Here is a 15000-nt window from a genome sequence, read left to right as displayed (position 1 = left end):
CTACTACTATACCCCATTTAAATGCACTTAAATATTTTGTTTTGCCCATTCACCCTCTGAATGGCACACATACACAATCCATGTCTCAATTGTCTCAAGGCTTAAAAATCCTTCTTTAACCTGTCTCCTCCCCTTCATCTACACTGATTGAAGTGAATTTAACAAGTGACATCAATAAGCGATCATAGCTTTCACCTGGATTCACCTGGTCAGTCTATGTCATGGAAATGTTTTGTCCACTCAGTGTATGTATAGGCACTAGGCATCAGGAAACCCAAACCCCCTGGGCCTTGGTCCAGCAAGGTCTCAATGACAATGGCTGCATGTGGCCCAGATCTCTGTGACTCTACTCCTGAGCTTCCACTGTCTGTGGTACACAAGGGACAAAAGACAGGAACAGACGACCATGTCTCACAGCCAGCCTCTCAGTAAGAAAGAGACTCAGTTTAATGCCTCCTACACACACACACACACCACACACACACACACACACACACACACACACACACACACACACACACACAACACACACACACACACACACACACACACCACACACCACACACACACCACACACACACACACACACACACACACACATTTACGCTCCTTCTTTGCATACCAGGCATAGTAAGACCAAAACATCAAATTCCACACGACTATGAACCACATGTAAATGTATCTCAGCAAATCTTGGTTTGCAACAGGTTCTTCCCCAAATGTGTCCACTGGACCGGTTACAAGGAAACGTTCAGGTTCTTCCCCTGCGTGTTCAGTGAGTGTAATTGTAATATGATAAGCAAGGGGATAACCCTAATGAATCGCTGTTCCTGGTAATACTTTGCTTTTCATAACTAGTTGGAAAAAATGTAATCTGATGCAATATAATCCCACTGCAGCTCCTCTAGATGGGATCTTTCCAAAGTTAGTTTAAGAGGATGTAACACTGCCTCAGGTGCTAGACTGCCTCCAGTGTTTGACGTATTTTGGTCGACATCGAAAGCTGTTTTATCACTGTAAACACTGTTACTGTGTGTGGTTGTGACCTGTGACCTGTGACCCCAGGTTGTGCAGTAGAGCTGGGTATGTAACACTGTATTCACAAATCTTCACAAATGTGTGTGTTTCTTTTTTTACAGCCAGAACTCTATGGCCAGAACCCTAGATCCTAGTTGTGTGTGTTGTGTGTTGTGGTGTGTGTTGTGTGTGTGTGTTGTGTGTGTGTGTGTGTGTGTGTGTGTGTGTGGTGGTGTGTGTGTGTGTGTGTGTGTGTGTGTTGTGTGTGTGGTGTGTGAAACGATATCTGCGTGCTTTGGTAGATTGTAAGGCATTTCACTGTACTTGTGCATGTGACATTCAAACTTGAAACTTGAAATTAGATTGAATACTAGTGTGCCTCCGATTTCTCCCCCCCTCCCCATACACAGAGGAGTAGCCTGCTTAATAAGTAAAGCCACATTGTTTTTATTGCAGCGTACTTGAACCGTATTACACTTGGCACAGACTCTCATCTGCAGCTCAAACCCGTCATCTGAGTTCAGCGTTCCACAACGTGCTGCCTGGGAGGAGGGTAACAGACTGCAAAAAGGAAGCGTTCCACAACATGCTGCAAGGGAGAAGGTTAACCCACAACCGCCGCACATCAAAACCAGTTAGAGCAGATGACGAGACGTGAAGGGGAGGAAAGAGAGAGAAAGGGGGGAGAAGGATAGGGGTAGAGGCGTGCTCTGGTGCTGGGATGTTAACCCACAGCTGCACATCAAAACCAGTCAGAGTAGACGAGACTTGGAGGGAAGAGGAGAGACAGAGAGCAAAGAAGAGTTAGCTCAAGTCAGAGCGCTGATGCAATATTCAGCACCATTTATCCAGAGGTGTAGCTCACACAAGTCTGTCTTCATAGTCCAGAATCATCCTCTAGCTAGAATGGATAGGCCAACAAAGTTGGATTTAAGTCTTGGAGTAATCCCAATTTCCCATACACACATACCTTCCCTCGTTCTACACTAAATGTCACTGAGGAAAAAGCACGTATGGATCTTTTCTCTGACAGCCACGGGTCAATATCCTGTGTCTTGTATGACGAGCACTGCATCATATCATGTACTTAATCCCCTCTCTTCCAGAAATATCATGTTTATAGCCATCCTTCCCACTTCCAATATTCCCCCACGGTGCTTACTGTAGTAAAGATGATCAATCGAAAAGTGCATCATTCAAAGTGTTCAATTACGAGAACAATTTCTCTACATTTCCACCACTCAGCAAAAGAAGAGATTGATGACATCATGGGAAATTCCTTGATTGCTCAGTCTGGTCATACAGAGGCATGACAGCATCCCAATAGGAACTGCCACTACTTGTCTCATTAGCTTATTCATAAACGTTGTCTTATCACGGCTAATTACATGAATCGATTCCAGCTGGGGGAACAGTTGTCCAGATGAGTACAGTTGATCATGCATATCCAGCGTTAACAAAACAACCTTGTGCATGTACTGTAAAGAGTAGATGTCCCACTGGTTCCCTGTTGTCACAGTTGTTTCCACTGTCGTGCTTCCACAGTATGGGGCTATACACTAGCACTGACAAGAGAGCTGTACAAAACATGGACATACGTCAGTCCAAAGATACCAACGCTGGTTTGATGTCATGGTTTATTCCATTCTCTCGATTCGTTTGTTCCCCCTCTGGCCAGATAGAGCAGACGTGCAGTGTGTATTTCATTATGACACACAAGCATGGGCTATTAGGTGTTTACACCTGCAACAACAGCTGCTTTGTTGATCACCTGATACACACACACTCTGTCCCCTCTCTCTCCTCCTCTATCTCTCTCTCCCTACCCCCTCTCTCTCTCTCTCTTCAGGTTACTTTATGGTGCTGTCCTCTCCAATGGCTTCCATTCCTCCTCGTCTAATGTTTTGCTCTCACAAATACAAGAGCAGGTCCCCAAGGAATGCAATGACTTTAATTTGGAGTAAACCTTTCTTAGCAGCTATCCTGTTTGCTAGCTAGAGGGTCGGTGACAGACAGGGCCCCTTGGATTTCCAACATATTGACAGGTTGGCTACCTCCATCCCTGTTTGTTTTACGTTTTTCCCCCCACCTCGGCAAACATTGTCACCGGGCAAGCTTCCGGCGTGTGTTTGAACAGACCGGCTCTGTTTGCCCAAGGCCAGTACTAATAGCCTCTGAACGCAGCTCTGACTTTTAGATGGAGCAGCTGAGCTAGCTAGCTGAGCCAAAGATGATCTGTTATATTGACAAGATGGACCAGTGACCGGTCTAAACAATGGAAATACATGACCTCAAAGATGGAAGGCGAGAGCAGGCGAGATCAGGTGGGACCATTCTAGCCAATGAAAGGGCAGATACCCGTGTGAAATTTTTTGCATAAATGCCACGTGTCCACTTATTATCAGTACATTTGTAACAACCTAGCCATTAGAAAACTTCTATTCAATCAAATAAGCCTAATCTAGCAAATTAATAATTACATTTTATGTTGACCAAATTTGACATTCTCTCATTGACCTCCATACAAAAATCCCCCAATTCCTGGTCTTATTTTTGTTAATAGATTTTTGGGCATAGTAAACCCACTTCCTTCACCAGTGCTGTCATGGCCACCAGGATATACTAGCCTACTTGTTTGGGCTTACGTAATGTTAATGCTAACAGCGAGGTGAATAAAAATAAGTGGCCACTATGTAAAGATGTCAGTAAATATATTATATATATTTATATGCATCCTAAGAAGTAGTGTTACTGACATCTCTTTACAAACAAAACGATGACATTTACTCAACCTGAAAATGGCGCCAACAGGGAGGGCTGCTTCGCTTCTTGCTCTTAGGAAACTTTGCAGTATTTCGTTTTTTTATGTATTATTTCTTACATTGTTAGCCCAGAATTATTTTGTGTTATTACATACACTCGGGAAGAATTATTGGATATCAGAGCGGCGGTAACTCACCAGCACTACCAGCATCACGACCAGGAATACAACTTTCCCGAAGCAGATTCTTTGTTCGCACCCCCCAGGGCAATTGAACTGATTCCAGAAGCCGACCCAAAACAATGGCGGTGAAGGAGAGGTACTCGGAATGGTCTTCTAGTCCGATTTAGGAGACGCGCACACCACCCACCGCTTCTGAGTATATTACTCGCTAATGTTCAGTCTCTGGATAATAAAGTTGACGAGCTCAGGGCGCGGGTCTCTTTCCAGAGAAACATCAGGGATTGTAACATACTCTGCTTCACGGAAACATGGCTCTCTCAGGATATACGCGCAGACAGGAATAAATATCTCTCCGGGAAGAAGAGGGCAGGGGTGTATGTTTCATGATTAACTACTCATGGTGTAATTGTGATAACATACAGGAACTCAAGTCCTTTTGTTCACCCGATCTAGAATACCTCACAATCAAATGACAACCGTATTATTTCCCAAGAGAATTCTCATCGGTTATAGCCAAGGCCGTGTAAATCCCCCCTCGAGCTGATACCACGACAGACCTCAAAGAACTCCACTGGACTATGCAAACTGGAAACCCCATATCCTGAGGCTGATAAATTTGATAAAAAGGATGCTGAAGTTCTATCAACACATTGACTGTAGTACTTGCGCTGCCAAAACACTCAACCACTGTTACTCCAACTTCCGGGATGCCTATAAGGCCCTCCCCCACCCTCCTTTCGGCAAATCTGACCACGACTCCATTTTGCTCCTCCCTTCCTATAGGCAGAAACTCAAACAGGAAGTATCCGTGCTAAGGACTATTCAACGCTGGTCTGATCAATCAGAATCCACGCTTCAAGATTGTTTTGATCACGCGGACTGGGATATGTTCCGGGTAGCTTCCGAGAATAACATTTACGAATACACTGATTCGGTGACTGAGTTTATCAGGAAGTGTATAGGAGATGTTGTACCCCCTGTGACAATTAAAACCTACCCTAACCAAAAACTGTGGATAGATGGCAGCATTCGCCAAAAATGAAAGCACGAACCACCACATTTAACCATGGCAAGGTGACTGGGAATATGGCAGAATATAAACAGTGTAGTTATTCCCTCCGCAAGGCAATCAAACAGGCAAAACATCAGTATAGTGACAAATTGGCGTCGCAATTCAAGGACTCAGACACTAGACGTATGTGGCAGGGTCTACAGACAATCACGGACTACAAAAGGAAAACCAGCCATATCGCAGACACCGACGTCTTGCTTCCAGACAAGCGGCACGCTACCAAGGACTGTGGGCTCTCCTTCTCCGTGGCTGATGTGAATAAGACATTTAAACGTGTTAACCCTCGTAAGGCTGCTGGCCCAGACAGCATCCCTAGCCGCATCCTCAGAGCATGCGCAGACAGGCTGGCTGGTGTGTTTATAGACATATTCAATCTCTCCCTATCCCAGTCTGCTGTCCCCACATGCTTCAAGATGGCCACTATTGTTCCTGTACCCAAGAAAGCAAAGGTAATTGAACTAAATGACTTTCGCCCTGTAGCACTCACTTCTGTCATCATGAAGTGCTTTGAGAGACTAGTCAAGGATCATATCACCTCCACCTTACCTGTCACCCTAGACTCACTTCAATTTGCATACCGCCCCAATAGATCCACAGACGTGGCAAATGCCATCACACTGCACACTGCCCTATCACATCTAGACAAGAGGAATACATATATAAGAATGCTGTTCATTGAGTATAACTCAGCATTCAACACCATAGTACCCTCCAAGCTCATCATTAAGCTCGAGGCCCTGGGACTCTAAACCCTGCCCTGTGCAACTAGGTCCTGGACTTCCTGACGAGCCGTCCCTAGGTGGTGAAGGTAGGAAACAACACCTCCACTTCTCTGATCCTCAATACTGGGGCCCCACAAGGGCGCGTGCTCAGTCCCCTCTTGTACTCCCTGTTCACCCATGACTGCGTGGCCAAGCACACCTCCAACTCAATCATCAAGTTTGCAGATGACACAACAGTAGTAGGCTTGATTACCAACAATGACAAGACAGCCTACAGGGAGGAGAGGGCTCTGGGAGTGTGGTAGCAGGAAAATAACCTCTCACTCAACGTCAACAAAACAAAGGAGATGATTGTGGACTTCAGGAAACAGTAGAGGGTACACCCCCCTCCCCCATCCACATCAACAGGACTTGCAGTGGAGAAGGTGGAAAGCTTCAAGTTCCTCGGTGTACACATCACTGACAAACTGAAATGGTCCACTCACACAGACAGTATGGTGAAGAAGGCACCTCTTCAAACTAAGGAGGCTGAAGAAATCTGGCATGTCACCTAAAACCCTCACAAACTTCTACAGATGCACAATCAAGAGCATCCTGTTGGGCTGTATCACTGCTTGGTATGGCTGCACCGCCCACAACCGCAGGGTTCTCCAGAGGGTGGTGCGGTCTGCCCAACGCATCACCGAGGGAAAACTACCTGCCCTCCAGGACACCTACAGCACCCAATGTCACAGGAAGGCCAAAAATATCATCAAGGACAACAACCACCCAAGCCACTGCCTGTTCACCTTCCTATCATCCAGAAGGCGAGGTCAGTACAAGAGCATCAAAGCATCATTACCCATCTCATATGTATAAACTGTTTTCTATACTATTCTACTGTATCTTATTCTATGCTGCTCTGACATTGCTCGTCCATATATTTTTATATTCTTAATTCCATTCCGTTACTAGATTTGTGTGTATTGGGTATATGTTGAGTAATTGTTAGATATTACTTGTTTGATATTACTGCACTGACAGAGCTAGAAGCACAAGCATTTCGCTACACCCGCAATAACATCTGCTAAACATCTGTATGTGACCAATAATTATTTTTGATTTGACCCATCAGTGTACCTATTCTTCAACAACCTGATTAGCGCAATGATAACTGACTTCCTTGGAATATCAATAGCAATACTACCTAAAAACAGCCAACCAAGCCCTTTCCCAGAGTTTTCCCTAATGGATTGGATCAGAGCCCAGGTAATGTAACAAAGCCAGCCAAATGTGACAGGCTCTGACTCACTGTACCCACACATGGGTTATTAGGGGTTTGAGGTCGTTTAATCCAGGGGAATTAGCCAAATGGATGGGATTTAGACAGATTTGCATGAGATGCTGATTAGGGCATCAGACTGGGTAATGGAGGAATGCTTCCTCTGGGGAGTTTCCTCTGTCGGTTCACTGGGGGTTCAGCATGATGGGATGGCTCACTGTGGAGAGACGATCAAACTCATAAGTGCTCTGTTTCTCTTTCCTCTCTCTCATTTCCTTATTCCTGGGTCTCTTTCTTCTCTCTCATTTCCTTATCCCTGGGTCTCTTTCTTCTCTCTCATTTCCTTATCCCTGGGTCTCTTTCCTCTCTCTACATTTCCTTATCCCTGGTCTTTTCCTCTCTCTCATTTCCTTATTCCCTGGCGTCTCTATCCTCTCTTCTCATTTCTTATCCCTGGGTCTCTATCCTCTCTCTCATTTCCTTATCCCTGGGTTCTTACCTCTCTCTCATTCCTTATCCCTGGTCTTTTCCCTCTCTTCACTTCCTTATCCTCCGGGTCTCTTTCTTCTCTTTCATTTCCTATCCCTGGGTCTCTTCTTCTCTCTCATTTCCTTATCCCTGGGTCCTTTCCTCTCTCTCATTTCCTATTCCTGGGTCTCTTCCTCTCTCTCATTCCTTATCCCTGGGTCTCTACCTCTCTCTCATTTCCTTATCCCTGGGTCTCTATCCTCTCCTCTTCATTTCCTTATCCCTGGGTCTCTATCCTCTCTCTCATTTCCTTATCCCTGGGTCTTTTTCCTCTCTCTCATTTCCTTATCCCTGGGTCTCTTTTCTCTCTCTCATTTCCTTATCCCTGGGTCTCTATTCTCTCTCTCATTTCTTTATCCCTGGGTCTCTTTCCTCTCTCATTTCCTTATTCCTGGGTCTCTTTTCTCTCTCACACATCTCTTTCCTCTCTCTCATAAACATATCCCTAGGTCTCTTTCCTCTCTCTCATATCCATATCCCTGGGTCTCTCACCTCTATCATACACATCCCCCTCTGTTTGTTCTTTATCTCTGTCTCTGAGCTTGATTCAATCCATAGCGCTGAAGTTCTGCGCTGTAGCGTGGTTGAAATTTAAAGTGAATTTCCGATTGAGCCAACATACGCAGCGTTTAGTGTGAATGCAGTCTCCGCGGGAACATTGCTTTTAAATGTATTGCGTTGTAGTACAGGTCTTCAGCGCTATGGATTTAATTGAGCCCACTGTCTCTCACTCCACCCCTCTCTACTTACATACACTAACTAGGACATATATATATATATATATACATACATACAGTGCATTTGGAAAGTATTCAGACCCCTTAACTTTTACCACATTTTGTTACGTTACATCCTTATTCCAAATAGGGCTATCTTCTTTATTCCACCCCTACCTTGTCACAACACAACTGATTGGCTCAAAAGAAATTCCACAAATGAACTTTTAACAAAGAACACCTGTTAATTGAAATGCATTCCAGGTGACTAGCTCGTGAAGCTGGTTGAGAGAATACCAAGAGTGTGCAAAGCTGTCATCAAGGCAAAGGGTGGCTACTTTGAAGAATCTCAAATATAAAATTATTTTGACTTGTTTTGGTTACCACGATTCCATATGTTTTATTTCATAGTTTTGATGTCTTCACTATTATTCTGTAATGTAGAAAATAGTAAAAATAAAGAAAAACCCTTGAATAAGTAGGTGTTCTAAAACTTTTGACTGGTAGTGTATAACCAGAGTCTATACCAGGTAATCGTCTTTGATCAAATGACATAGGTGGTCCAATTCCAGGTGAGGTAGTCTTCTTAATGTGGAAGGACTGAGAAAAATCCCTTGTTGTTCTTAGTGTAAAACAAAAAGAGATTGGTTATTCTCAAAGCTCCAACAAAGGACTACCTCTTGGATTCTTGTCAGGCAGGGAGTTGAGAATGAGAATATGAACGTTGAGGGCTTTGCCCTGCTCAGACACCTGTCACATGTTGGCAACAACACATCCCCCCTGCCTCTCATTTGTGCTGAAAAACCTCCACTGACCCCAACCTCCTCCCCTCAACTAGGCAGACACACAGATTTTATTAAGAGGGCCTCTTTTCTGGCAGGCATAAAAAAAATAGTTTAACGGTTTTAGATTGCCAGAAGGATGTCGCAATAGAGGAGAAAGGAAGCAAAACTCTCTGAAAATGGGGAGGCTTCCGATTCAGGCCTACCCACTGTGTCAGATGACAGTTGACCTGTTATTTGCGTCAAAAGCCAGACCCTTTGATTCATTGTTGTAAGTTCAAGGAAAGAAAGTAAATCGTATTGCCTTGGAGCTTTTGGTTGTGGCCTCAATTGACAATGCTGGGATTGTACACAGAATAACATTGACTGTGTGTGTGTGTGTGTTTCTGTTAATTTGAGTCTCTTACAGAGAAAACAAGGCCTTAGTTCATGTCAAGTGTAGTCAGTCCTGTAAAATTATGAGCTCAGACAATCACATACTCCTGAATTCAAGAATGCAATTATTTGCTGATCTACTTGCTGCCTATCCCATGATGCACTGTGTGCTTGGCTCAGAGGCCTCCTATGAACCTTACCCTAACACATTATGACAAGCCATACCCTAACACATTATGACAAGCCATACCCTAACACATTATGACAAGCCATACCCTAACACATTATGACATCCTTTCACACAGCCATTTAACCTGAGTCAACCCGTCCCAACTGACAACTGTACCATACAGCCAAGAAGTTCTCAGGTCTCACATAACCCCAGAGCTGAACACGAATGTCTCCATCCATCCAATCACGTGGAAGCATGACTCTAGGTAAGGTTTTTCCCCGTCATGTTTTCAGCCATCAGAGCGGATTAATTAGCTGGCCACAGATATAAATGCACCATGGGAAAGGGAACAAGGCACGATTAACACTGCACTGCCTAAGAAGAGGAGTGTGTAGAGCTGTGGCGGTCATGACATTTTGTCAGCTGGTGATCGTCATGCAAATATCTGCCAGTCTCACTTTAATTGACCGTTAATTAACATAAAACACATTTAGCATCTCGTGGCTTCCACGCATAGCTTACAAGCCACTGATGCGGACCCTTGGAACATCTACATTTAAAAAAAGTTGAATAAATCAAGTAATAGCCTACACCATCACAATAAATCCATTGTTTATTTTAGACAGGTCTAAAGAAACATGATATGAAGAAAATGTTGTCTATTTCAGAAGTACAGAATAGCATATTCTGAGTTGTCCTTATGTTAGGCCCTGATCTGGCTATGCCAAATTGCCGTGGGCTACACTACTTCATTTAGCAGACAAGATTTGCTTAGAATTCTGTGCCATTATTTTACATATTATTTTATAGTATGAAGAATACTATTGAACATAGCTGAATAAAATAGAAAGGATATTTCCCCAAATGATTTGAGGGAGTGCAAACATGCAAATATTCTGTGTTGAGCAGTTAACAAAGAAACAGGTACTCCTATTTGCTTAATTCAGAGTTATTAATGTAACTTTAGTTGTTCTACAAACGTTGGGCTATATGTTTTGATTGTTAATACATTCTAAGGCTGCATGACGCGACTCTAATGATGACTTGAAAAAAGTTGCATGAAAGGCATTAGCTCTGCTCTGTTTCTTGTGCAGGCTGCACATCAGTCGCTCATTCACAATTTGACAAACACTTTATAATATTTTTTACCAATCAGACTATTCTTAAATGTATTTGGTCTTCTAGTGTGGAATTATTTTTGATTTAGAATGGCCCACACAAAAACATGTCATCTGTAGCCTGCACTCGAATAGCGAATGGCGGTTACGTGAGGTTACGTTTTTAATATGCAAGCACAGTCCTAGGTTTAGGGAAGCTATGTTTCCCTGAAGTAAATGTAATTAAATTGCCAAAACTATATAGCCTAATTAGCATATTCCTGTCTATACAGAAATAAATAAAATCATTCAAAATAGGCTACTAAAGCATGATTTGGCCACAGAAGAATATTAGCTTTTTTTATCGTTTGGATTGTTTAAAATTGCATTACTACTGTCAGAAGGAAACGCAATTTGGGCAGATTATTGTTGAGTAGCAACTGTCAGTGAAACGTAGAGAGGTCAAACCAGGCATATCGCAATATTTCGGAAAAACATCGTTTGGAAAGCAAATGGTTATAACTGTAAAGAGATGACAATGTAAAAAATACTCTAATCTGTCTTTTAGTTATCCAAATTCTAAACTTAATTGAGCGGACAACAGTAGGCCTATAACCTATCTTATTGGCGCCAGCGGAGAGCATCGGCAATATCTCCGGTGAGTGCGCACTTTGCATATTCACTATTTATCATTGTTGGGTCAGTACCACTTAAAAGTGCTTTGGACAATAATTTCCTCCTCCAGTTTAGATGGATTTCATATTCTATTTGCGTCTCCACTTCTCGTAGGCCTAATTTATGGACAACGCTATTTTTATTCATCTGTTTGTCAGTGTCAGCTGAGTAGGATACCCTTTAATTTGTTGTATTAAAAAAGACTCTGCTAATTTCTCCAGTCATATAAGTGTAGTAGAATTGCATGAAACATGTTTATAAAAGGCCATATCCTATAGCCTAGGCCTACTCTACGTTATATGCGCTCAGCCATTGAACAGACATTTTGCGAACAGTGATTGAGTTATATTATCAGCCTAATTTATGACTATCCAATCTACTCATCGCATAAGGTATAGTAGGCTATTTTACATCGCATAAGGTATAGTAGGCTATTTTACATAAGTCTGCAAATGCAATGATGCATGGAATTCTTTATTGTAAATTGACAGATGACAGTTGACCTGTTTTTTGCATCAAAAGCAAATTTGATTCGTTATTGTATATTCAAGGAAAGATAGTAAATCGTATTGGCTTGGAGCTTTTGGTTGTGACCTCAATTGACGAAACTGGGATTGTACACAGAACAAAATTGACTGTGTGTTTCTGTAAATAAGAATTTGTTCTTAACTGACATGCCTAGTTAAAAAAAAAGAAGAATTTTGTTTTATAAAGGTGAATTTTTATGGAGAAAATTAGCTTCCACAAACTTGAAACACACGTGCCACCTATGTATGCTACACTGGTTGTAAAGCGGATTAATGTGCTTAATTTTAACAATTAAGCAAGAAATGTAGTAGCAGGAACAAACTGGGCCAGTCAAAACTCTGTTTTCATACATGATTGCGCAATGACTGGGCTTATAAGAACACGTTTCACTAGGCTCTGTAGGCTATGTGCTCTCCAACTATGTTCCAGGGGTACGAGGATTATAGGCTCAGTTTGGAGTTATTTGGACACTTTAGTTGTGATACAAACCTTATCAAAACATATAGGCCTATGGACAAGGGTACATGATGTGTGTGACTATGATTTGAAAATGTCCAAATAAAGGCATGTGCTGTTTCTTGCCTTAGACTGCACACACTGGACATCATTCACATGTGACAATATTGTCACCCATTAGACTATTCTCAATTCTCAATTTTGTTTTTACATATACTAAATAATGTGTGAAATTAGTTTTGATTTAGAATGGACCATTATCATACACCTGTAGGTACAGGGGTATATTTGTACTTCCGGCGCCGACAGAGATGGCCGCCTCGCTTCGCGTTCCTAGGAAACTATGCAGTATTTTACGTGTTATTTCTTACATTGGTACCCCAGGTAATCTTAGGTTTCATTACATACAGTCGGGAGGAACTACTGAATATAAGAGCAACTTCAACTCACTATCATTACGACCAGGAATATGACTCTCCCGAAGCGGATCCTGTGTTTTGTCTTCCACCCAGTACAATGGATCMGATCCCAGCCGGCGACCCTAAACAACGACGCCGTAAAAGGGGAAAACGAAGCGGTCTTCTGGTCAGGCTTCGGAGACGGGCACATCGCGCTCCACTCCCTAGCATACTACTCGCCAATGTCCAGTCTCTTGACAACAAGGTTGATGAAATCCGAATAAGGGTAGCATTCCAGAGAGACATCAGAGACTGTAACGTTCTTTGCTTCYCGGAAACATGGCTCACTCGAGAGACGCTAACGGAGTCGGTGCAGCCAGCTGGTTTCTTCACGCATCGCAAAGAGCGGATTTTCGAGACAATACACGTGACTGACACGGCCCGCTAGCAAAACCTGTCGGGCTCTCCTTCTCCGTGCGCGAGTGATAAGACATTTAAACGTGTTAACCCTCGTAAGGCTGGGCCCAGACAGCATCCCTAGCCGCATCCTCAGAGAGCGCAGACAGGCTGGCTGTGTGTTTAAGACATATTCAATCTCCCTATCCCAGTCTGCTGTCTCCCACATGCTTCAAGAGGGCCACTATTGTTCCTGTATCCCAAGAAAGCAAGGTAATGAACTAAAGACTACCCGACTGTCCGTAGCACTCACTTCGTCATCATGAAGTGCTTTGAGAGACTAGTCAAGGACCATATCACCTCCACCCTTACCTGACACCTAGACCCACTTCCAATTTGCTTACCGCCCAATAAGTCCACAAGACGAGCAATCGCAACACAACTGCACACTGCCCTATACCATCTGGACAAGAGGAATACCTATAGAGAATGCTGTTCATGATAAGCTCAGCATTAACACCATAGTACCCTCCAAATCAGTCAATCAAGCTCGAGACCCCTGCCCTGTGCAACTGGGTCTGGACTCCTGACGAGCCGCCCTAGTGGTGAAGGTAGGAACAACATCCACACCCTGATCCTCAACACTGGGGCCCACACAGGGGCGTTCCTGAGCCCTCTCCTGTACTCCTGTTCACCCATGACTGCGTGGCCAGCACACCCTCCAACTCAATCATACAGTTTGCGCGAGACACAACAGTGGTAGGCTTGATTACCAAAATGACGAGACGGCCTACAGGGAGGAGGAGGGCCTCGGAGTGTGGTAGCAGGAAAATAACCTCACACTCAACGTCAACAAAACAAAGGAGATGATGTGGGACTTCAGGAAACAGCAGGGACACCCCCCTATCCAATCGACGGGAAGTAGTGGAGAGGGTAGTAAGTTTTACGTTCCTCGGTGGTACACATCACTGGACAAACTGAATTGGCCACCACCAGCCGTGTGATGCTCGAACTTGCCACCACACAGACAGGCAGCACGCCTCTTCACCTCAGGAGGCTGAAGAAATCGGCTTGTCACCAAAAGCACTCACAAACTCTCACAGATGCACAATCGAGAGCATCCTGTCGGGCTGTATCACTGCTTGGTAGGCAACTGCTCCGCCACAACCGAGGCTCTCAGAGGGTAGTGAGGTCTGCCAACGCATCAGGGGGCAAACTACCTGCCCTCAGGACACCTACACACACCCATGTCACAAAGGAAGGCCATAAATATCATCAAGGACAACAACCACCCGAGCCACTGCCTGTTCACCCGCTATCATCCAGAAGGCGAGGTCAGTACAGGTGCATCAAAGCAGGGTCCGAGAGACTGAAAAATAGCTTCTATCTCAAGGCCATCAGACTGTTAACACCACCACTAACATTTAGTGGCTGCTGCCAACATACTGACTCATCCAGCACTTAATAATGGGAATTTATGGAAATTTATGTAAACAGTATCACTAGCCACTTTAAACAATGCCACTTAATATAATGTTTACAATACCCTACATTCTCATCTCATATGTATATGTATATACTGTATCTATATCATCTACTGCATCTTGCCAACTTATGTAATACATGTATCACTAGCCACTTTAAAACTATGCCACTTTATGTTTATATACCCTACATTACTCATCTCATATGTATAATACTGTACTCTCAGTACGCATCTACTGAATCTTGCCTATGGCCGTTCTGTACCATCCTCATTCATATATCTTTATGTACATATTCTTTATCCCTTTACACTTGTGTGTATAAGGTAGTAGTTGTGGAATTGTTGAGGTTTAGATTATTCGTTGGTTTTACTAAG

General features: G+C 43.5%; 1 protein-coding gene across 2 annotated transcripts in view; it reads right to left on the bottom strand.

Annotated features, from left to right (window-relative positions):
• Positions 1-15000, bottom strand: part of LOC111972792 (apoptosis regulator Bcl-2-like) — an 80962-nt gene that overhangs the window by 4971 nt on the left and 60991 nt on the right. The gene's annotated exons all lie outside the window — the stretch shown is intronic.

Source organism: Salvelinus sp. IW2-2015, linkage group LG14 (assembly GCF_002910315.2).
Source record: "Salvelinus sp. IW2-2015 linkage group LG14, ASM291031v2, whole genome shotgun sequence".
Classification (NCBI taxonomy): Eukaryota; Metazoa; Chordata; class Actinopteri; order Salmoniformes; family Salmonidae; genus Salvelinus; species Salvelinus sp. IW2-2015.
Note: the sequence above shows the minus strand (reverse complement) of the source record. Positions and strands in the feature narration are given on the sequence as shown.